Source organism: Rhinoderma darwinii, chromosome 5 (assembly GCF_050947455.1).
Source record: "Rhinoderma darwinii isolate aRhiDar2 chromosome 5, aRhiDar2.hap1, whole genome shotgun sequence".
Lineage (NCBI taxonomy): Eukaryota > Metazoa > Chordata > Amphibia > Anura > Rhinodermatidae > Rhinoderma > Rhinoderma darwinii.
Window position 1 is genome coordinate 39824365 of NC_134691.1, and position 23364 is coordinate 39847728.

At 42.1% G+C, this 23364-nt stretch overlaps 1 protein-coding gene and 1 long non-coding RNA gene across 48 annotated transcripts in view; one reads left to right on the forward strand and one right to left on the reverse strand.

The window, feature by feature from the left end:
• RIMS2 (regulating synaptic membrane exocytosis 2) overlaps positions 1 to 23364 on the reverse strand; it is a 583792-nt gene that overhangs the window by 333677 nt on the left and 226751 nt on the right. The window lies entirely within an intron of this gene.
• Positions 1 to 23364, forward strand: part of LOC142651326 (uncharacterized) — a 59512-nt gene that overhangs the window by 19872 nt on the left and 16276 nt on the right. Inside the window, exon 4 of the long non-coding RNA XR_012847600.1 lies at positions 18750 to 18859. This is a non-coding gene — a long non-coding RNA (uncharacterized LOC142651326). The remainder of the gene's footprint in view (positions 1 to 18749; positions 18860 to 23364) is intronic.

Sequence of the window (23364 nt, forward strand, 5' to 3'; positions counted from 1 at the left end):
TATCTATGTGCAATAATAATACTAAGCAGCCACCGCCCTCATGAACAGTAGGTGTGAAAATGGTGGTTTATCAGTATTTTGCACCTGTGCAACCTTCCTCCATGTAGCATTGTGCTTGTCTGCATCCTCCTGAGAGATAGCGATTGAGCCTGCCCGTGTATCGGTAAGGACTTTTTTTTCTGTGATGTCTTACTCGATAATGGTACTAATGCTGTCCCTAATTACCCGCATTCAGTAATGCTTCTGCCATAGTGCCCCCACTCAGTAATGCTGCCCCCTTAGTGGCCTGTTGACTCTGAGGGTGAATGGCAGAGCAGGGAGCCGACAACTTCCTGCTCTTCCATAGTATTGAATTATATCTGCACCCTGAAGACAGAGATGTAGTTGAAACTGTCGGTCGCTGATATTGCTGTTGTGAGTTTTGTTTTCTTCATTTGGGGGGGGGGATTTTTTAGATACATTTTTTTGGGGTACATAAAAATGTGCGTCTTTAGCTCAGCACAGCGCTGGGGGCTTTTGTTGGGTCCTGGGCTGTCCCATAAAACTCTCAGCCCTGGTGATAGCTATCACCAAGGCCGAGTACCCCTCCTTTGTGATGCCATGATTGCTATTGAACGTGGTATCACAAGGGGTAAACGGCATTAACAGTCGCCCCCGCAGGTGATTGCGCTGGTATAACAGCTGTGCCCCTGCGTTCCCAGCACGGTAACTGTACGGCACCGAGAGTTAGGTGCTGGCACCCAGTGCCAAAGACATACAGTAAAGGGAGGGAAGGGCTTCATTTTTAGGTCTGCTTGAGAAATGCTGATTGTGTGAGGTTCCTCATGATCAGCTGATGTTGCCAGGAGGACTACTGAGCTTAAAGGGTTTGACCACTCAAACCGTGATTTCCTGCATTACCAAACACAATCCATAGACAAGACTGCAGACACTTTTTTCTAATCCTAGACAATTCTTTTAAGGCTCTACCTTATTGAGGAAGTCCTGAGTGTGTGACCCCCTCTATGACTACTCAGCATACCTCTATAGCACGCAACCCCTTTAAATTGTCCAAAATACCCTTCATCAGGTTTTTTCTACGGTGATATTTTTGTTACATTATTTTTACTTTACTATTTTGAGCACTGTACATTGTGTATGAAGCAAAAAACATCAAGGGCCATATCGATCTGCTGGGAGTCTGATTTTTGCATTTGCTTTGTACATACAGTAGATATAACAATATGAAATAAAACTAAAATGTAATACAAAATATGATAAAAAGTAAATCAGTCAAAAAAAAAAACACACAGATATTAAAAACTAAACACAAATACATCCAAATAAATCCAATCTAGCCACACATTACATGAGACGTAAACAATAATAAATTAATTAACAAAATACAATATAGGCAAATGAAAGAATAAAAAGATCTAAAAGATATGATAGCAGTAATGAGAAGAAGAATATACTAGGTTAAAAGAACCGAACTAAATAAATATTTTAATGCCACAAAAATCCCATTAAATTGAGACTCGTTAGTTTAATGACTTTTACAGAGTCTTTATAGTATATCCCATTCCTTGGATAATTAAAGATTATTTAAAGAGAAACAATTATAAAGTTCAAATTAAAGGTTCCTAGAATTTAATTAACATTGGTTTAAGCCCCGAATTCTGGAGCCACAATACAGGGTTAAAAATTAGGAATTTAATTAACTTAGTCCTATGTTTTCAGAATATGCAAGAATAGAACTTATATGGGCTCATAAAAGTTAGTATATAAATTGTTATTCTAGCAGTTTGTAATCCAATGCAGCTTTACCTACTGTAATTGAGGATTGGAACCATTACAAGGCATTTTGAGGTCTATGGAGATGAGACTTCTGGTCACCTAGTCGCTCACTTGCAAACAATTAGGCATAGACCCTTCCTGCTCTTCTCCCATCTGTCACGCCCCCTGTGACTATTTGGATAAATAGTCAAGCAGAAGACACTCCTACACTGAGAAAGGAGCAACCACATCACAGCTTATATGTACCTTGGGAACTAGTAATCTATACAGGGTCAGACAGCTGCATAGGGTCCCTGCAGGAATGGGGGCCCATTGCTATATTCAGAAAATAATAATAATAATAACAATGCTCCGTACTGACTCTGAGATCACATGGAAGAAGCTACAGTTATCAATGTACATATTGTTCAAAAATTAAGCTGCCTTTATACTTGAAGAGGTATTCCCAACATAGACATTTATGGCATATCCAATGTCTGAAAGAGGACACCTGACCCGCGCTTCATCAGGTGCGGCGGCAGATGGCAGCGGATTCCAGGCACATGCGCGCGGCTCTCTCCATTCGATTGAATTGGATTTACAGAAACGGCCGCCACTACACTAGTTCCTGCTTGGAATCTGCCGCCAGCGGCTGCCACACCAGTCCACATAGGGATCGGGTTACCCCTGTTCTCGATATAGGGCAAGACCCAGAGCCATCTTATGGATATGCTATAAGGGCATGACCACACGTGGCGGATTTCCTCCGCAACTGTCCGCATCAATGCCGCACAGAATCTGCGTTGCAGATTCTGCTGCGGATCTGCACAAAATGTGCAGTACATTGATGCGGACTAGCTGCTGCGGACTGCGGGAAAAGTGCTTCCCTTCTCCCTATCAGTGCAGGATAGAGAGAAGGGACAGCACTTTCCCTAGTGAAAGTAAACGATTTTCATACTTACCGGCCGTTGTCTTGGTGACGCGTCCCTCTTTCGGCATCCAGCCCGACCTCCCTGGATGACGCGCCAGTCCATGTGACCGCTGCAGCCTGTGCTTGGCCTGTGATTGGCTGCAGCCGTCACTTACACTGAAACGTCATCCTGGGAGGCCGGACTGGAGACAGAAGCAGGGAGTTCTGGGTAAGTATGAACTTATATGTTTTTTTACAGATAGATGTATATTGGGATCGGTAGTCACTGTCCCGGGTGCAGAAACAGTTACTGCCGATCGCTTAACTCTTTCAGCACCCTGGACAGTGACTATTTACAGACGTCTCCTAGCAACGCTCCCGTCATTACGGGAGCCCCATTGACTTCCTCAGTCTGGCTGTAGACCTAGAAATACATAGGTCCAGCCAGAATGAAGAAATGTCATGGTAGTAAAACCAATACGCTCCGCAGCACACATAAGATCTGCGGACTTCATTGCGGAATTTTGACTCTCCATTGAAGTCAATGGAGAAATTCCGCCATGAGTCCGCCACTGCTCCGCAACAGACAGAGCATGCTGCGGACACCAAATTCCGCTCCGCAGCCTATGCTCCGCAGCGGAATTTTACGCCTCGTCTAAACGAACACTGCTAAATTAAAGTGTAAGTCAATGGACAAACGGCACCGCTGCGGATTAACGCTGCGGAGTGTCCGCAGCGGAATTTAAGTGAAATTCCGCCACGTGTGAACCCAGCCTTAATGTTTAAGATGGGAATACCCCTTTAAGATAGCTTTTCCTTCTGACTCCTACATACACATAAACACTCGACTCTCAGGAAGAAAGCATTGGGAATGTGGTGGTCTATGGCGAACACCCCCCTGTCATAAAATTAGCATTTGAAAAAAAAAAAGCTATATACCATTCTTGGACAAGCGCCCCCTGGGTTTCCATATTATGGTAGGGCACAGCCTGTCAGAAAACCGCTATAATAATATGGTAAAACATGGCATATAAAAAAATGTAACATAATATATTGCATTTCTAATATTGAGGCAAACCCAAGGTGGGCTCCTGGTTTTTGAGGGCCCTTGGACAATAGACAAAATGCCCAGCGGGCCCTGGAATCTGACCCTAACCCATATCTTTATAAGAAACTTGTAACTGCACTTTTGTTTTACCGTCACAACAATAACAATTAAGTTGACAGTGACACAAAGAGCAACTTAAAGAGCTAAACGACAATTCCACTCTGCTACATCTGTCGCATACACAAGTGCACTCGATAAAATTTATCCCAGCACTGTGCTAAAATCTATATCTACCTCTTCACTCAACTAATATTCCATACATCCAAGCTCATAGTAAGAACGTTCTCAACCAGTCTGTGCTAATCTGTGATCCCTACCCTACTGCATTTTGGGAAAGGTCGCCTCGTCATGCGCCGGCCCGGATTTCACATATGCTGCTCCAATAAAAGATTTATTTTTAATTCTCAGCCATGCATTATATTCTAGGACTATAAATTAAAGTTAAGCACCAGGCAGACATCATTTCCAAAAAAATGCCGTATAAAAGCGGCCTCATCTGAAAGTGAAAGTGCTGATTAATTCCGACCGTGAGAGCGTAAGCTTTTCAGCTGTGCAATTATATAACGCTCTCTGTTTGTACGCTTCGTTTCAAGACAGTCAAAGAATTTCCCAAACGGCGGCCTCCGAACATTTCATATCAAAGACAATAAAAAATAAAAGATTAATCTTATGGGAAGACATTTGCAGATTAAACCGCGGGATTAGTGAATTTCTATGTGAAACAGAAGCGACCGGCAGCCTCTTTTCTCTCTATCTCTACCTTTCAATCAGTAGCTGCACATCTGGGAGCGAGGAAACACCGTTTTCATGTAAATGCCTCCATCCCGGAGCGCGCCGCAACGTTCGTTTCATCCTCTATGCTCGGGGGGAAACGGTGCAACAGTAAATCAGCAGCCGCAGCCGCCCTAATTATTAGTAAATGATTGTCTCCTTTCGATATATATTACCTGTCAGGCTTGATGTGGGATCTGGGGATAAAATGATGTTGTACTTTAGCATGTTGTTGCTGTCTTGTCCCGACGATACATCCCTGTGCATCGCTGACCCAACGGAGACGTGGGGAACGCAAAAGAGGAGGGTCACGGTTTAATGCTGTTACCATGTGCTGTATATAGCTGGAGGTCAAGTAAGAATTTACCCTTTAAGGAGGATTAAGGTACTTAGCTGATTACTGCTTGGCCGATATTGCCTGCAAAATGCATGTAGTAACCCTTCACAATCTGAGGATATTATGGGGGGAAAAAAAACAAAACTAAAAAACAACAAAAAAAAAGCTACATTTAGTTTTGACAAACGAGGGATAGATAGAGAATAGGCTGGAATTGCTGGGTTTGTAGGATAGTCTGTGAGGTAGGAACGTGGTGAAGACAAGGTCTTGGCTCATTAGACTATAATTCGATTTTTATTATTATGAAAGTAACAAAAAGTATATACATTTCCAACCAATAAACCCCAATACATAAAGTCATTAATTCAATAAGTGTTTTTTTGCATTAATATCCATTTTTTTTGTTCTTGTTAAATGTTCTGCTGCCGCTACATGAAATTGCCCAATAATTCATAGCGTAAAATTCTGTTCAAAGGGAATTTATCATCAGAAAAGGACATATGATTTAAATCAGGTTTTATTATAAATATATATATTTTTTAAATAAATGTGTCATGTTCAGTTTTTATGTTTTATTTTAGTTTTTATGTCATTATCCATATAAAAAAAAACAAAAATGAAATATACCAGTTCTTAAATTAGCCACCGAAACGCATACAATAGGACGACATTTCTGAAGCTCACTTATAGCTTTGCTATGAAGACTGGGATGGATGGATAGATGGATGGATGAATGGATGGATGGATGGATGGATGGATGGATGGATAGATGGATAGATGGATAGATGGATAGATGGATAGATGGATGGATGGATGGATGGATGGATGGATGGATGGATAGATAGATAGATAGATATGAGATAGATAGATAGATAGATAGATATGAGATAGATAGATAGATAGATAGATAGATAGATAGATATGAGATAGATAGATAGATAGATAGATAGATAGATAGATAGATAGATAGATAGATAGATAGATAGATATTGGCGAAAATAGAAAAAGTGTGTGTGTGGTTTATCACTTACTGTTCTCCCTCCTTGACCACCTGCCAGGTGAGGGAGAAGTTACAGTGGGGGGGTGGGGGGGGGGGGGTCGGTGCCGCGAGGGTGGGCGGGGGTGCCACAACTGGGGGGGCGTAGGGTGCCACAAGAATGGGAAAGCCTGAGATGATGGGACCGCCGCAGAGCAGGAATATCAAAACAACAGATCGCAGCTGATGGGCCCTTTGTATGCCGGGCGGCTGCAGCAACGATCAGCCATGATACAGGGCCCCTATCAGCAGCAATCAGCTGCTTTGATACGTCTGCTCTGCGGCGCTCCCCCCCTTCCCTGCATCGTAGTTGCTCTGCCGGCCCCCCAAAGCTACTCCCCTGCCCTGTCACTACTTGGTCTTTGGTGGGGTCTGTACTTTATCACTTCCTAAAGACTGTATGAGTCTATTAACTTTTGTCTGACCATTGACTCTCATTTATTACAGCTGCCATAAATCACACACTCCCTGCTGCACAGACTATACAGACAATACAGGAAGGAAGTGCGTGGATCCAATATGGCCGCCTCAGAAAAGTTTTTAAAAATAATAAATAAATAGCTACCACACAATATTTCTCTTCTACAGACTGAAATGTTATAAATTAAACTAAAATTAGATACATGAGACATTCCCTTTAATCCGGCTGTACAGTCCCGGAGATCAGCTCTAGGAGAACAGATTCTAACAACTTTTACATTACATACATTAACCCCTTGCCAACATTTGACGTAGGGTTACGGTATAGCCAGAATGTAAAAGTATGGAGAGGGCTCACAGTCATAGGCTTAGGCTGGGTTCACACGAGCACATTAACGTCCGTAATGGACGGACGTATTTCGGCCGGAAGTCCCGGACCGAACTCAGTGCAGGGAGCCGGGCTCCTAGCATCATACTTATGTACGACGCTAGGAGTCCCTGCCTCTCTGCTGGACAACTGTCCCGTACTGTAATCATGTTTTCAGTACGGGACAGTAGTTCCACGGAGAGGCAGGGACTCCTAGCGTCGTACATAACTACGATGCTAGGAGCCCGGCTCCCTGCACTGAGTTCGGTCCGGGACTTCCGGCCGAAATACGTTCGTCCATTACGGACGTTAATGTGCTCGTGTGAACCCAGCGTAAGTCTGCTCCATACTCAGCGGGTGTCGGCTATATGTTACAGCCGATACTTCACCGCAGCAGCTGAGATCAGAGATAACGGCCAACCCGGGCATTTAACCACTTAGATACCGCGGTCAATAGCGAACGTGGCACCTAAGCCATTAGAAAGCTGGGCTGCCTCCTATGACAGCGCGTCGCGGGGTGCCGATGGTTGTCATGGCAGCCTGGGATCCTAATATAGGCCCCCAGGTCTGACATCCTTCTGCTCCTATTAAGCCCTTCCAGAGGCATGGCATAAAAAGATTCAGTAAAAAAAACACAATTTTTCTGCAATACATAAGATAAATAAAAGTTTGTTTTATACAACAAAAAATCTTAAAAGTAAAAAAAAAAAAACCTTATCCCATTTTCCCCAAAAGTCATTAAAAAATGCATAATTGGCATCGCTGCGGCCGCAAAAGCCAGAACTATTACAATATAATTACTTAACCCACATGGTAAACGCCATAAAAAAGTAAGACACCAGAATTGCTGATTTTTGGTTACTTTTTAGATTTTCAGATTTTTATAGCGCTGCCGGGGGAACGGAAGTCTACAGTAGTTGCACAGTCTAACTTCATGGCAACACGAGTCTTCATCATGTAACCAGCCCCGCTGTGCTCTATGTAATCGCTGTACTACTGCTACATCAAATTACATAGAGTACAGGGGGGGGGGGGCAGTCACATGACGTGTCGTCTTGACTGTGCAACTAGACTTCTGGTCCCCTTTCCAGATCTATAAAAAAAAATCTATGAAAATCTCAGAATCAGCGTGACGGGGGACCGGAAATGGAATGTATATTAGCGAGTGTACTCACATACTGCAGTGACTACACTGCTAATACTTTGTGGTCCCCACATGAATTACCCCTTTAATGTTAGGACATGTCCTAGCGATGGAATTACCCCTTTAAAGGGGTTGTTCCAGAATCAAAATTGATAACCTATCCACAGGATAGGTGATAATTTTGTGATTTCTGGGGGCTCCACCACTAAGACCCCCACTAGTCGTGAAAACAAGGGTCCCAAACCCCCAGATCCTCTTATTGCACCTCAATTTAGCGGTGGTCGAGCTTGCGCCCACCGCTCCATTCCATCTCTATGAGAATGACGGAAACAGCCGAGTGCTGTTCCCGTTATTGCCATAAACTTTGAATAAAGCGGTGGCACACATGCTCGACCACCGCTCCATTCAATGGCCTCACTGCGCACGAGCAGTGAAGAGAAATTGGGGGTTCAAGATCCCAGTTCTCACGATCGGTGGGTTTCTTAGTGGTGGTACCCCCAGTAATCAGAAAATAATCAGTTATCCTGTTAATAGGTGATAATTTTTGAGAGGCTGTGATGGATGCCCTGATACGCAACAAATCTGCTACGTGTGTGGGTACCCTTCGGCATCCGTCACTCATTGGGTATTATGGCATCCGTTCAACAGATACGCCATGAAAAACTATTAGAAAACTCATGACGTGTACGTTAAACAGATGCCTGCGACAACTGCCATACAGTCATCCGTCACCCATAGGCTCCCAAGTTAAAAAGCGTGTACAGCTAGGCATACGTTTATTTACTGGACGCCTATGGATGGAATAACGTAGTTGACTACACTATTCTATCGTTGGCTAGGGGTGTGGCAATGTTAACCAGCACCAGAAGGGGGCGACATTTTAATATTTGTTATGGGGCTTCCTTATATCTATGTACACCACTGATGCGACAGCTACGGTTTACAGAGGATATATAATTTATTTACCGATTTAATATAAAGTGCAAGCTTTCCGGACAAAAAAAGCAAACGTTTCAAGAAATTGCCAGGAAGAACATAAGGAATACAACGACATTAACAAGCAACATGGCCTCTCCATGCTGGACATTGGTGGCATCCCCACTCTTGGACCCTCACTGATGTTGATATGTTTTAAAGCGGAGACCCCCTTTAAGCAAACCTCCATAGGGGCCACCTGAACAATTTCAATGTATCCTTTGCGTCAGGATTGTATTCTACATGAGCAATAATAATTCATGGTCTTGGTATTACGGAGTGAATGTGTCTATAAAACAGAAGTACAGCTTGATATTTGCTAGTAATAATTTGAGATGAATTTTGCCATGAAAAGAACTGAACAAACTCCAACCCATCCTGATGATTCCGTTTTACACCTCAACTCCCCACTTTCCATAAACTATAATGCAATGTTCTGGCTGTAAGTCGCAAGAAAATAAATCTAACAATCTGTAATAATGTTACACAATGTCAAAGTCGCAGAAAATTAATCGCAAAGCAGCTCTCAGATATTCTTGACTGACGTCTTCTCGGATATCCGCGAGACATAACGTATCTGTTTATCTTAAATTGTGTGGGCTGCAAATAAGATCTGCTCCCCAAAAAAGGGAAATGTAGAGGTTAGAGACACCGTATAAACAGATTAATTGAAATGTATAATAGATTAGGTGAGGTGTATCTGATTTTACAGTGAAAATCCACGGTGTCAGTTTTAGCAAGCAAATACACTCCCCGTAAAACAACAATTGAAGAGATTCTGCATTGTACTATTCCTCTGTTATTCCTCCTGGGATTAAATGAATACATTTACAATTGGGTGTTACCATTTCCTACGTCCATGTGGCATGTCTTTACACACTCTGACACTGTCTAATGAGTGCTGGCGGTGTCATTTTGAGTAGGGACACACCCTATTGACAAGAGCAATGGTGATGCCCAGTTGTCAATTTATTTATATATTCCCAGGAAGAATAACAGAGTGAAGGCACAATGTAGAGAATGGTTATTTCATGGAGAATATAAGCATTTACTAAACAGAAATATCAGGAGAGCTGACTGGTTCTCTTTAAGAGGCCACACACTTGCCCCATTCAGTTCCAGTGAAGCACCCCTACATGTTCTCAAAAGGGGGTGAAGACATATGACATGCAACAATGCCGCACAGCAGGTTATTCCAGGCATGGTATCATCATCAGCGTAACTATAGGCGGTGGAGAGATTGCAGTGGCACCTCGGTGCTGGAACCTGAGGGGACCTAAAAGGTCCTTCTGTTCCATAAAAGCAGACCAGTAGGATATATGATATGTGATAGCTGAGGTGCCCCATTACAGATTTTGCGTTGGGGCCCAGGAGCTTAATGGGTCGCCCTAATGACTGCGGTTGAGCACAGACTCAGGCGTGCATTATTGAACCCAACAGGAGCTCCGATATTTTTGTGATTGGTGTGACTCAGAAAAAGTGCCTATACCAATAAATACTTTCCAAAATTCAAACCATTTTCTCAATGGAAAATAGTGAGGATAGTAGAAAATATTCCATTGTTGATGGCTCCACATTTATTTTTCTTGGATGAAGTAACTGATCCTCGTGTTTCCCACGGAGTTAGAAAAATTATAAAAGCATGAATGAGAAGTGTTCCGACTATTGCGCTCGATTGTAACTGATCATTTTTAGCCTCACAAACATAAACAACCATTGTTACAGATAATCTTTACGTCTATGGCCAGTTCTGGATACAATAACTCCAAACTGTAATCCAATCTATCGGTGGCATTTTGCTATAATACTCCAGTCTGTGGATGATGCTTTGGGATAATATAGGTCTGCGCCTTGTTCTACGCATTGGTCTTACAATAAGGATGGTAACGCAGGGTGAAAAACATCACTCAAGTCTAGTAAATGTGCATGATATGAATAATACATGATCATAAACAGAAGTATAGCTCCGAATTCTGGACCCTGGCGCAAAAGCTTCACCCAAATCGTGACAACTTCACGTTCCTATACCTCATTTTACAAGATCTATAAATCATATAAAATGGAAGTATTAATTTATAGCATGAGATAAATCTGTATAGCATGATCACAGAATTAAATTGTAAGGGGCTAAATGGGATTTTATTAAATGTTCTATTAAAAAGTTCACAGTAAACAGAGGGGGAACCCTCATCTATTAGCTAGAGTAGAGAGTAGCTATAAAGAGTGTCTCGCTGTGGATGACACGGCACATGCATTAAACAGAGAGTTTATTGATTTAAATGTGTAATGCTTCATTTCCCCTGTGGAGGAGCTGCAGGGGAAATGAATAGTTGATACCAGGTTCCCTCACAGTTTACAGCTGAACGCTGGGAGTCTCTGCAGTGGGACACACTGTAATCAGCTTATTGCCCAGGAACCTTTCTAACGAAGGGATTTCCAAATCCACACAGCCTGAATATAGTGCCGCATTAAAACGCAGTATATACCATAAAGGCAGCCCATATTTTCTGCTTTAGGGTCCCTGGATAGAGGGGGCTTATTCCAGGTTGGTATTGTCCCCAATTTTGGAAATAATCGTCACAGGGACATGGTCTCTACAGGTGCTGCAATTTTATCGAACAGGAAAGTTCTAAATGTACTGCAGTCAAAATGGATGGGGGCAGAGGCATAGAGGGTGCAGAGGTAGGCGTAGCACCCAGGCCCTTGTGCTTGGGAACCCAAAGGCATCAGTATTATACATGGCACACTGTCCGCGGTGGCACGGTTACAAATTTTGCATAAAGGCCCAGGAGCTTAAAGTTACACCTCTGGATGTGGGCACAATGAGCTTTTGTCACAGGTGGCTAGGAGCATGGTGGCCTGAATTTTTCTTTGCTATGGGCATTCGGTCCTCTATGTACACCACTGATGCATTGAAAGACCAAGGCTGAGTTCACACGGGGCGGATACGCTGCGTAAAAGCACGAAGCGTATCCGCCATGGGTGCCTCAGGGAATTCCGGGCAAAAAACCGCACCAAACTGTGGTGCAGTTTTTTGCCCGGAATGTCTGCTGCGGAAAACTGCAGCACTTAGCCGTTTTGACATTTCATCCCAGGAAACCGCTGCAGCCTGTGATTGGTTGCAGCGGTCACATGGGATGAAGCGTCATCCAAGGAGGCCGCTCTGGAGGGAGGAACACAGACTTCTGAGCTACTATAAGATTTATTTTTTTCCTGAGTTGCGTTTTTTGCAGCGGAATCGCTGCGAACCCGCTGCAAAAAAAAGCAACAACTGCTATTTGTTGCGGGTTTTACCTTCTCATTGAATTCAATGGGGAAAACTTGCAACAAATAAGCAGCGTTTCCGCAAACACAAATGTTATGTTGCGGAATAAAACTCTGCGCGGCAGGTCAATTTCTGAGCGTTTTTTCCGCTCAGTATTTACGCAGCGTGTGGATGACATTTGTTCTATCTCATACACTCTGCTGCTACTGCATTCGCTGCAGATTTTCTGCAAAGAATTCCGTTGCGGAAAATCCGCAGTATTTATGCAATGTGTAAAGTGACACTAAGATCCCCTTCACACTTGCGTATGATAATACGGCTCAAATACTGATGTGCAATACGGATAATTTTTCGTTACAAACTGTTTTGTTTTTGGTTTCCTTATTGTTTCCGTTTCTGTCCTGTATTTCATTATAACATGTTTGTCTTTCGTCCGTATGTGTTCAGTTTCTGTTAAAATATTAGCTATATTTTGCTGTAAATGTAACGTTGCTGAAATACGGATTTAAAAAACTGAACAAACACGAACATGTAAGGCTTCGTTCACATCTGCGTCGGGACTCATGGGTTCCGTCGGATCTTTCCGTCATAAACGGAACCCAAACTGAAACAAACGGAAACCGTAGCTTTCCGTTTGCATTACCATGGATTTCAATGGTAACGCATCCGTTGCAAATGGTTTCCGTTTGTCACCGTTCTACAAGGTTTCCTTTGTTTTGATGGAATCAATAGCGTAGAAATGTATAGGCAACATTATTTTTTTTTTAATGAAAACAATCCCATTATAAAGGAAGTGTGAATGAGTCCTTCGGGTCCCCTATGAGTAGGTGGTTGGCAGAGACTGCCGCCTTTGCATCCCCTATAGCTATGCCACTGAGTATCTAACGTAACATTTGTCTTAACGGAAATATAAAATCTTTCTCTCAGCATATATACAGTACAGTGTTAGACTAATATGATTCAGTAATCTATATCTCTGGGATATGAACGTTTATTAGACGATATCTACGCTGCCCGGGCAGACACAAAGAATAGACTTGCAGCGGTTTGGACTTTACAATGTGTTTTCGCAGATTCAGCCCTCTCAGGTTTAGAGAGAGAAGCCACTCACTGAGTCGGAAACACAAATAATGATTTATGAGAGAGTACATAGGAACTTGTCTTTATAAATTGCACCAGCTGCAGGAAACAGCTCTCCTCAGGATCCTAATCACATCGGGCACGGAGATTTACAGTTGTGTTATCATTCTGCTGTGTTCTTATAAACTATATTTGCTTTTCTATGCGGATGAAAAGGTTCCTATCCCCTCTTCTACAGCGTGTGGATGTTGGCGAGCTGGTTGTGAGAATCTCGGAGCACGCAAAAAAAATAATCTAGAATGTAAATTCCGATTCCAGAAATATGCGCATCACGCAATAAACAGCACATTCACCATAATAAACACCTAGTGATAAAATACAACACATAAAATAATAAAGTACAGCCGACTACAAACCCCTCAAACAAGCCAGAAAACTGGCAGACATTATAGTAGAAACCTACACCAGCTCCTACTCTATGGGGTGTAGCAAAAAACCTGACTAGGCCTCGTACCTTGCCTACCCCGATCAGACTATCCCCATTGGATAGTCAAATAAAATAAAAATGATTAAAAAAATTATACCCAGGTCTCGGCTCCTCTTCTAACCCTCTGGCTCCCTCATTACTGAACCGTGGCTCATACACCGCAGTGATGCCGTGCAGCGCCAGGCGGTTGTAGGTGACGCAGCACTAATGACGTTGAAGTGCTGCGTCGCATATAATGCCCTGGCGCTGCTCGGGTTCAAGATCTTGTACGAGGCACGCTGGAGTGATGATGGAGTTGGAGAGGAGACGAGGAGCGGTGAGGTATGTGTTTTTTTTATTTTATGGGCGACATGGGGGATTGGATGGCCCACGGCCCGGCCGAAATATGCCGCACATTTATTAAGGGGATTTTGCCTCTAAATAAACTGTGTCGCACCTTACTCACTGGTCTTAATAAAATGCCCCCACAGTATCATTCTTTCTTTTATATGTTCCCTTCTTTTTGTATTCACTCCCGCGTTTGGCATAAAAAAAAACTGCATTAAAAACTGCCACAAAAATGTCAGGTGTGATTCCAGCCTCAGGCCAGGATGGTGCATGCAGTTTAAAGCGTTTGTTTTAGGCCTCCTTCTCACAAGGTTTTTATCTAGTGATATAGTCTGGATTCACACACACCGTTTTGCGCGATTTTTATAGCGTTTTTGATGGCATTTTTTGGAGCGTTTTGTGGTGCTTTTTCTCGTGCGGTTAGATGTTACATTAAAGTCTATAATAAAATATAAAATGCACTAAAGAAAATTGCGTTTTGGCTTGTGGCGTTTTTGAGGCAATTTTGTGGTCCACTGGCGTTATTTCCAAACGCAGCATGAAATGGGTATGGTGTTTTTTTCAGGCGTTTTTTCCATAGGCTTCTCTATAGGACTTCAAAAATGCCAGAACAATAGCATGTGCAAAATGACAACAAATGAAATATGCCACAAAAAGTGCCACTTAAAATGCCATAAAAAACACCAGCATTAAAAAAAAAAATGCAACAGGTTTTTTTCGGAGCGTTTTTTTCTAAGTGTTTTTGGTGGCTTTTTTTTTGTGTGACACTTTGTACAAGCGCTTGTCCAGCTGTTTTGACGTTCCATACCGAAGCCTATGGAAAAAATGCCAGAAAGACGAGACGTCATACCTAGAGCACGCCGCGTTTAGATTAAAACGCCACTGGCCTCAAAAACATTCCAAAAATGGCAAAAATAAACCTAAAAGCTCGTATGTAGACACACTCATATTTCACTATAGACTTCAGGTTCAATTCACACGTGGCAGATATTTTGCCGACACTTCGGTGACTGTCTCATTCATCTGAATGGGGCTTGAAGATATCCAGGCAACCTGCTGCAGAAACAACCCCATTCACAAGTACGGGAGGGATTTTCAGTCGAAAAAATTTCTGCAACAAATCACGTGTGAATTCACCCAGCGGGAAAAAAAAACGTCACCAAAAACGCATCAAAACGCTGTGTGAGAAACTGGATAAAAACACAATATAATTTCAAAAACACCAGTATACAATCATGATAAATCTATGATCGTGCTGAAACCATCATCTTTATATTATAGTAAAAAAAAGATCAAAAAGATCTGGTTGGGGCAACTACTCGGGACCTAAAAAGACCGGGATTTCCAACTGAAGAACCAATGGTTGCCTTCTTGTTCTTCTTCCTATTTTGTCTCAGTTTTCCATGATATAATAGGGGAGATTTATCAAAACTGGTGCAAAGAAAAAATGGGACAGTTGCCCATAGCAACCAATTAGGTTTCAGCTTTCATTTAAAAAAGATCCTCTGAAAATTAAGAGCTGGAATCTGATTGGTTGCTATGGGCAACAACCTCATCTTTACTCTTCCCTAGTCTTGATCAATCTCCCCTATCGTAGAATAAAGTGGCACTCTGCTCTCAGCCGTCTCATACTGATTGTCAAACTAGGAGAATTCTGCAGAACTTTTGTTTTCCCAAACTCATTTCTATTCAGTCTCTTCAATTATTTGACAGGGTTAAAGATTTTATGACAGGTATATTCCACCATATCCATCTTCCTGACAGAATGACTTTAGAGATCAAGTTACACAAATAATAAAAACAAAACAAAAAATTGGAAAGAAAAAGTTTGGTTTAACTCAGCGCTGTCCAAATACTAGTCTCATATTTTTTTTTACTAAATGTAACATTTGCTTTATGTCATATTTTTGGTAGGATTTTTTATTATTTTATTTGTCATAGACTTATATTGAGCCCGTAGACTGCTCCGAGGAAAGCCGAGCAGAAACAAAGCGGCACATCACTCATCTTCTGACCGTTTTAGCGATCGGTGGGGGTCCCAGTGCTAGCCCCCCACCGATCAAAACTTCTGACATGTGACATGTCAAAATTTTAGAAAATTATAGGTACACTTTAAACCAGTTGTCTCATGAAGACAACCCCAGACCGTATGCCCTATTAGAGCATATGGACATCATAAAGGGGTTACCCGCTCTTGTGCCCATTCATTTGAACATATTTATCCCGACGTGGTAGCTACAGACAAGAATATAGAAGCAAAAACATTTTTCAGAGCACCTAGGAGGGTTGTATGGTTTAGAGAACCCGTTATTAAACTGCCGATTCCCCCTAAGATAAGCCGCTCCTGCTGCTGGTACCCCCTCAATACGATACTGTCATTTCCATGACTCCATTTCCTCGCAACTTCACAAAACATCAACTGAAATCAATGGGCATCAAGTTTGGCACCCAGTTCTAGCAAAAAAGAGGGGCCACTAATGGAAGGAGCTACACATGCCCTTATACCAATACCACAATTCATTCATATGATAAGTATATATGGCTGATACCATGTACCAAATATTTTGTAACACAACTAATTACGTTAAACTGCGTTTCCCCTGAGCTTCTAGACAGGCAGAGTCTAAGATATGGCATTAATATTATTAAACCAGTTTGGAATAAGAGGTCAGATAGAGTAGCTGCAGGATTTATAATAAAGGTCATGGTGACATTGCCCCTTACATTTAGTGGGCAATGCTACCGGCTCTTCTGCTGTTTAGATATGCACATTAAGAGAGCGAGCCAGGCAGCGTGAATACATGCAAAAAATATTTGACAATTTTAATCCAGTTCAGTACATTACGATCTAATGTTTAGTGACTTAGGTTGTAAAAAGTGAAAAACGTGTCGCACCAGTTGAACCTTTACCTGGCTATATTGTATCTTTATGAAAACAGGAAAAAGGGGAAAGAAGGGACCAGAATGGCGCTGCTAATAATATAATGAACCAAGGTTCAGGTTTAATGAGTGATAAAATTGATATAAAAGTGCTACGCGTTTCAACTCCGGACCGGCGTCTTCATCAGGTCGTAAACTCTGATGCTGTATTGCGGTGTCTATGATGTAAAATTTGATCTTTGACCCGCCTCCCTTGGCGTTTTTTTCGGTACGTTGTCTAATTAGTATAATTGTAATGTGCTGTCATTATATACATATATACCCTTGTCAATGGTGTGTATTTCACTTGCCTGATGAAGACGCCGGTCTGGCGTTGTAACACGTAGCACTTTTATATTAATTTTATCTCTCATTAAACATGAACCTTGGTTCATTATATTATTAGCAGCGCCATTGTGGTCCCTTCTTTCCCACTTAAAAACTATTTGTGGCATTTTGTAGCACTTTTTTGGTGTTTTTTTACCTATGGAGTACAATGAGGGCACATCAAGTAACCCTGGGGTCCCATAGAAAAAGTTAAAAAGGAGCCCCATTTCACCATGCCCACCTTCATTCATAGCATGAAAAGCTTATGGTTACCTTGGATTCCACTCTGTGCCATAACAAATGTGCCTTCTTTAAATTTTCCACCCTCCCCTCCGATTATCCTTAATTATCACAAACTTCACCTCATCTCTGACAGGAAGTAGGTCCATATTGGTGCAGGATCCCAAAGCAGCTACTATGCCTGCTGGCCTAGATTAGAAACCTTAAGGCCAACCTATCCTGCAGTTTCTATTACGGTGAGGGTATGTTCACACGGAGCGTTTTCAGGCGTATTTCGGGGGGTTTACACCTCAAAAAACGCCTGAAAACACGGAAGCAGAACGCCTACAAACATCTGCCCATTGATTTTAATGGGAAATATGGCGTTCTGTTCCAACGGGGCGTTTTTTATGCGGCGTAAAGAAACGGCAGCAAACAAGAAGTGATTGTCACTTCTTGAGCCGTTTTTGGAGCCATTTTTCATTGACTCTATAGAAAAACAGCTATAAAAAACAGCCATAAAAAATACTGCAAAAAAAGTTTTTTGCTAAGTGTGTGAACATACCCTAATACAATGCAGGGTGGTGCGTGACACATGGACTGTCAAAGACAGAAATCATGCGCCGCCCCCTTCAGGCCTGTACTATGCATAACAGTATATGAATTTTTCCTGGAATGTTCCTTTAAGATTGAAAAGTGAATAAAACCAAATATGAGACAATGATGGGTTTGTTTTAGAATAAACCATTCTATATTACTTTATATTTTCACTTGCCTTTCTTAGAACCCACAAAGTGCATCATTAAAAATAGAATTTGAGGGTGTTATAAATCGGTCTAAACATGAGGGAGTCAAGATTATGTTCAGCATGACCTTGCTGCTACCTATGGATAGGTTTACTGCTGACAAGATGCATACACTGACAGATAAATATAGAAATGAGAAAGTTTATATCACGTTCCGTAACCTCATGGAACCACCAGCAAAGTCTTCATACCCTCTTAATTCTCCCCCAATTCACATATGCAAGAAAGAGAATAACTATAGGGGGTACTGCGGTGGCATATATGCCCGGTATCCTGAGGGGCTCCAAAAGGTCCCTCTGCCCTATCATAAGACACCAGTATTATAAAGGGCACAATGCAGGCCGCAGTGGGGGAAAGGGGTCATGTTACAGAATTTGTATTGGGGCCCAAGCAGAGGCAAAACTTGAAGCCCCGGGGACCAAATGCAAAATCTGTTACAAGGCCCCCACCTACCATATATCATTTGTAATACTGTTTTTTTTTTTCTTGGCTACAGGACCCGGGTGCGACTGCTACCTCTGCACCCTATAGCTACGCTCCTGGACCCAAAAGTTTAAAGTTACACCTCTGGTCCCATATGAAGAGACCAATGGTTTACCTTTTTAGGTAAGTTTTAACCTTTCAGTATAAATATACTAAAAATGGTCAAAAAGAAAACGACTAGGTTATGGGGAGAATATAGACCATGGTGACGCTGACCTGTATCCGATATATAATGCAAAGAATCTGCATATAATGTTTGGAGAATTACATTTTCCTGAACATGATTTTTAATTCCACTTGAATAGACCGGAAAGCAAAAACATTTTTCTCTTTTGCGGTCTAAAAAAATAAAAAAAATAAAAAGCAGATTAGATATGGCAGTCATAGCCTGGATGGCTCAATCATCATTCATCATTCTGTTAGCAGAGAAGCAGAATAGCATTTCTGTACAATTCAGTAGCGCTTGGCTCGCCATGCACCAATTATGTACAATAAGCATTTCCTTCCTCCTGTTATTTTTCCTGAATTCTGCAAAAAATAAAAAAATCCTTCATAGAAAATTAACAGCATCGAATTTACAGAACTTCTTTTCAATATAATAGGGACATGTTTCTGACAATTTTTTTTTTTGTATTATTTGGATTTTTTTATTATTATTTAATCTATTGATAATAATGAAACGACAGGAATATATTGTTGTTAGCATTACCCTAATATTTACCTATCATTACAATAGTGCAATAATAAATTGGGGACAATGTAGGGAATACAAATTTCCACAGCGTTCAGTGGCAGTCCAAAAGCAGAACCATAAGGCTATGTTCACACGCAGTGTTTTGAGAGAGAGAGAGAGAGAGAGAGAGAGAGATCGAGAGAGAGAGAGATCGAGAGAGAGAGAGATCGAGAGAGAGAGAGATCGAGAGAGAGAGAGATCGAGAGAGAGAGAGATCGAGAGAGAGAGAGAGATCGAGAGAGAGAGATCGAGAGAGAGATCGAGAAATCTTATATAAAAGGTAAAGGATGAAGCTGGAAGAGCTAGATACCTAGTAGACCCTACTACAGGCACATTCCCCGCATTGAGAACTGCATATGTGTAAAGGGAAATGGGGCGTATTATATAGACCACAACACTAGGTATTGGTGTAGAACAGAGGGCAATTCAAAGGGTCCCCTAATGCACTATCTAGAACAGGCCCCCCCACCTACCATGTGCAATTTATAACACTGGTGTCTTATGTGGCAGAGGCGCCTTTTGCCCCCTCCGTCATTAGGGCCCAGCTGTGACTGCTACCTCTGCACTCCCTATAGCTACACCCCTGGGGGGTTTGTATGAATGATTGTCTATCTAACAGCTATCATGCTGGTGGGACTGGAGGACCGTGGGTGGGGGCACACTTGGACACCCTTGCTTTGGACACCAAAATAGCTTGTCCTGCCCCTGGTGACAGAATAGAACTAGAATTCTCTGCAGACCAAAACAAAGCCGTAACTTTACGCTTCTGGGCCCCAATACAAAATCAGTATTAGGGCCCCCACCTAACCTGTGCTATTTATAATAGAGGAGTCTACTAATGTGACAGAGGGGACTTTACCCACCCTCAGGCTCCAGGGCCTGGGTGCGACTGTCAACTCTACACCCCCTATAGGTTCACCTCTGGTCCTACAAGCTTTTTGTTGGATCCCTTCTGCTTCTAAAGGGAGGGATTTTGATCATCGGTATACACTTTAAGAAAGATTGTGCATATGGCCATTTTAAAATGTACCAATCTGGTGGGTACATTTAATAAATATATTACCAGCAATTCATAGGGTCCTCAGTCCATACTGGTGTTGAGGTATTTCCTGCAAATTTTCTTTTTGTTTTTTTTTTCAAAAAGAAAAGGTATCCCGACCTATACTGCCCGACAGAGGCCAAAAATAAACGGTTTTGGTCCCCATCGGTGCAAAAACGGTAGCTGAGCGCCTACAATCATTTGCCCATTGAAATGAATGGGAAAAACTGCGTTATGTTCAGACGGGGGTTTTAAGCCGCTGTTATAAAAAAAACTGCGCGTAAAAAGAAGGAGCATGTCACTACTTGAGCCGTTTTTGGAGCAGTTTTTAATAGTGTCTATAGAAAAACAGCTCCAAAAACGTCTCGAAAAAACGCCTCAAAAATCGTTTTCAGCTTCAAAAACGGCTGAAAAACAGCTCCGTAATTTTTAGCTGTTTTTACTTGTGCGTGTGAACATACCCTTATGGGAGACTATGGGTACGTTTGACATATGGGAGCTTTCGCGACATATATGACGAACATGTAGCTGAAACGCAGTGTGAAAGGGACCTTTAGAGAACTGCCTCATAGGGAGCGGTCGTCTCCCAGTATTGCAGAAGTGTTTCCCAGTATAAAGGTGGCGCCCCCTCTCTGCCCTGAGTGGTAGTCTTTTATAAAACACCAGTTATGTCTACCTATATTTTGCTCCGTGCATTCTACCTATATCAGGGGCTTCGTTTTTGACACTTGTCCTCCCTGTCCAGGACGCTGATGCTTAGATGGAAGCAATTCTAGTAATAGAAGCATTTGAGGGAATTACTGTTTATACAGGGTTCACCTTTACTCCAATAAATGCTGAATATTTTTTCTGGTCCTAATGAGTTAAAAACACAGTGCGCTGCCAGCAGAAGTCATTACCTCCGTACGACGACTCCAAATCGCCACCGTACAGGCGGCTTCTAGCTGAATCTGCAATTGTGTTGCTCCAGCAATTTTTCCAGTAGCCTTGATTATGACGATATCAATAAAGGCTGCAGATTTAAGAGCTCTGGTGGCTTGGGATGGAATAATAGCTCCGTTAACAAATATTTCACGACTTTCCGATAGAAAATACAACCCCTGGCACCTCGCGGTATTACGGAAAGAAATATGGACTCTCAATGTAAAAAAACCTAATTTTACATTATTCACATACAGAACGCCATCAGATTACATGTATTCCCTCTTCTGGTTAAAGCTACAGACACATCACAGACTCTAATATAGACAAATAAATTCTTTAGCAGACCACCTATTCTGTAAAAAAACCAAAACACTAATACATTTAAAGGGGTTGTCCAAGATGAGACAAACATGGCTTCTTTCTTCCAGGAACAGCGCCACTCCTGTGCATGGGTTGTATGTGGTATTGCAGCTTAGATCCACTGACGTAAAAGTGGTACTGTTTAAAGCAGCCATATTTTCTAACCCGTACAACCCCTTTGAGTCCTTCTCTTCTTTAAAACCGGTAAAATTTATATTTCGCACTTTCTTCGTTAAATCTGCTTTGAGGATAACTGGGTGACAACCAATATACAGATACACAGGGACTATCACCTGGCTTTTCCAGATTCATGACAGAAAATATTGTTATTTATTGAGCGATGCGTTCCTCTTCCTATATGGCTGTATAAAGAGGTTGATTTGCCATTCAGGATAAAGGGAAAGCTGGGTAACATCCCGTGTGGAAGATGTGAGGCTGGATTCATACACAGCGTTTTGCTGTGTTTTCGTGCGGTTTAGTGGCAAAATGAATGGCTTTTTTTGCTGCGTATTTTGGTGTGGCTACATGTTACGTTAAAGTTTATACTAAAATATAAAATACACTACACACTGCTGCGTTTTGCTTTGTGGTGTTTTTGAGCCAATTTTGTGGTCAGTGGCGTTTCTTTTGAAAACGTAGCGTGCTCTGGGTGTGCCATTTTTTCAGACGTTTTTCCCATAGGCTTCTCTATAGGACTTCAAAGATGCATGTACACAATAACACCATAAAAAATGCTCCAAAAACGCCATGGCCAGATGTACGCTGAAAGTCTATAGTGAAATATAAAATACACTTGTTTTGTTTGTGGCGTTTTCTGCCTTTTCTTTGGTCAGAGACTCTTCTTTTTCTTTAAAAAAAAACACAGTATGCCCTAGGTATGGCATTTTATTCTAGCGCTATTTCCTCCTAGGCTTCTCTATAGGACTTGAAAAGCGCCAGAAAAAAACACACGTTAGAAATGTAATGAAAAGAAGAAAAAAAAAGAAAGAAAATACAGTAAAAACCATGTACAGTTAAAAAGAACTGGAATTGTAAATGAAGCCCAAGGATGGATTCAAACGAGCATGTTCGGTCCGTAATGGACGGAACGTATTTTGGCTGCAAGTCCCGGACCGAACACAGTGCAGGGAGCCGGGTTCCTAGCATCATAGTTATGTACGACGCTAGGAGTCCCTGCCTCGCTGCAGGACAACTGTCCCGTACTGTAATCATGTTTTCAGTACGGGACAGTAGTTCCACGGAGAGGCAGGGACTCCTAGCATCGTACATAACTATGATCCTAGGAGCCCGGCTCCCTGCAGTGTGTTCGGTCCGGGACTTGCGGCCGAAATACGTTCCGTCCTTTGCGGACTGAACATGCTCGTGTGAATCCAGCCTAAAGGTGAACATATTGCATACTTGCAGACAATCCCAATTTTCACAAGATGCTTCTGAAAACTGGACCACAAAATGGACAGGGTTCTAATTTGCATTAATTGGGGCATTTCTGGGCAAATTGGGGCAGGGTGTTCCTGGTGGAATGGGGCAGCGCTAGAAATGTCCTGCAATTTGGTCTTGCTGTTGTTAAATATG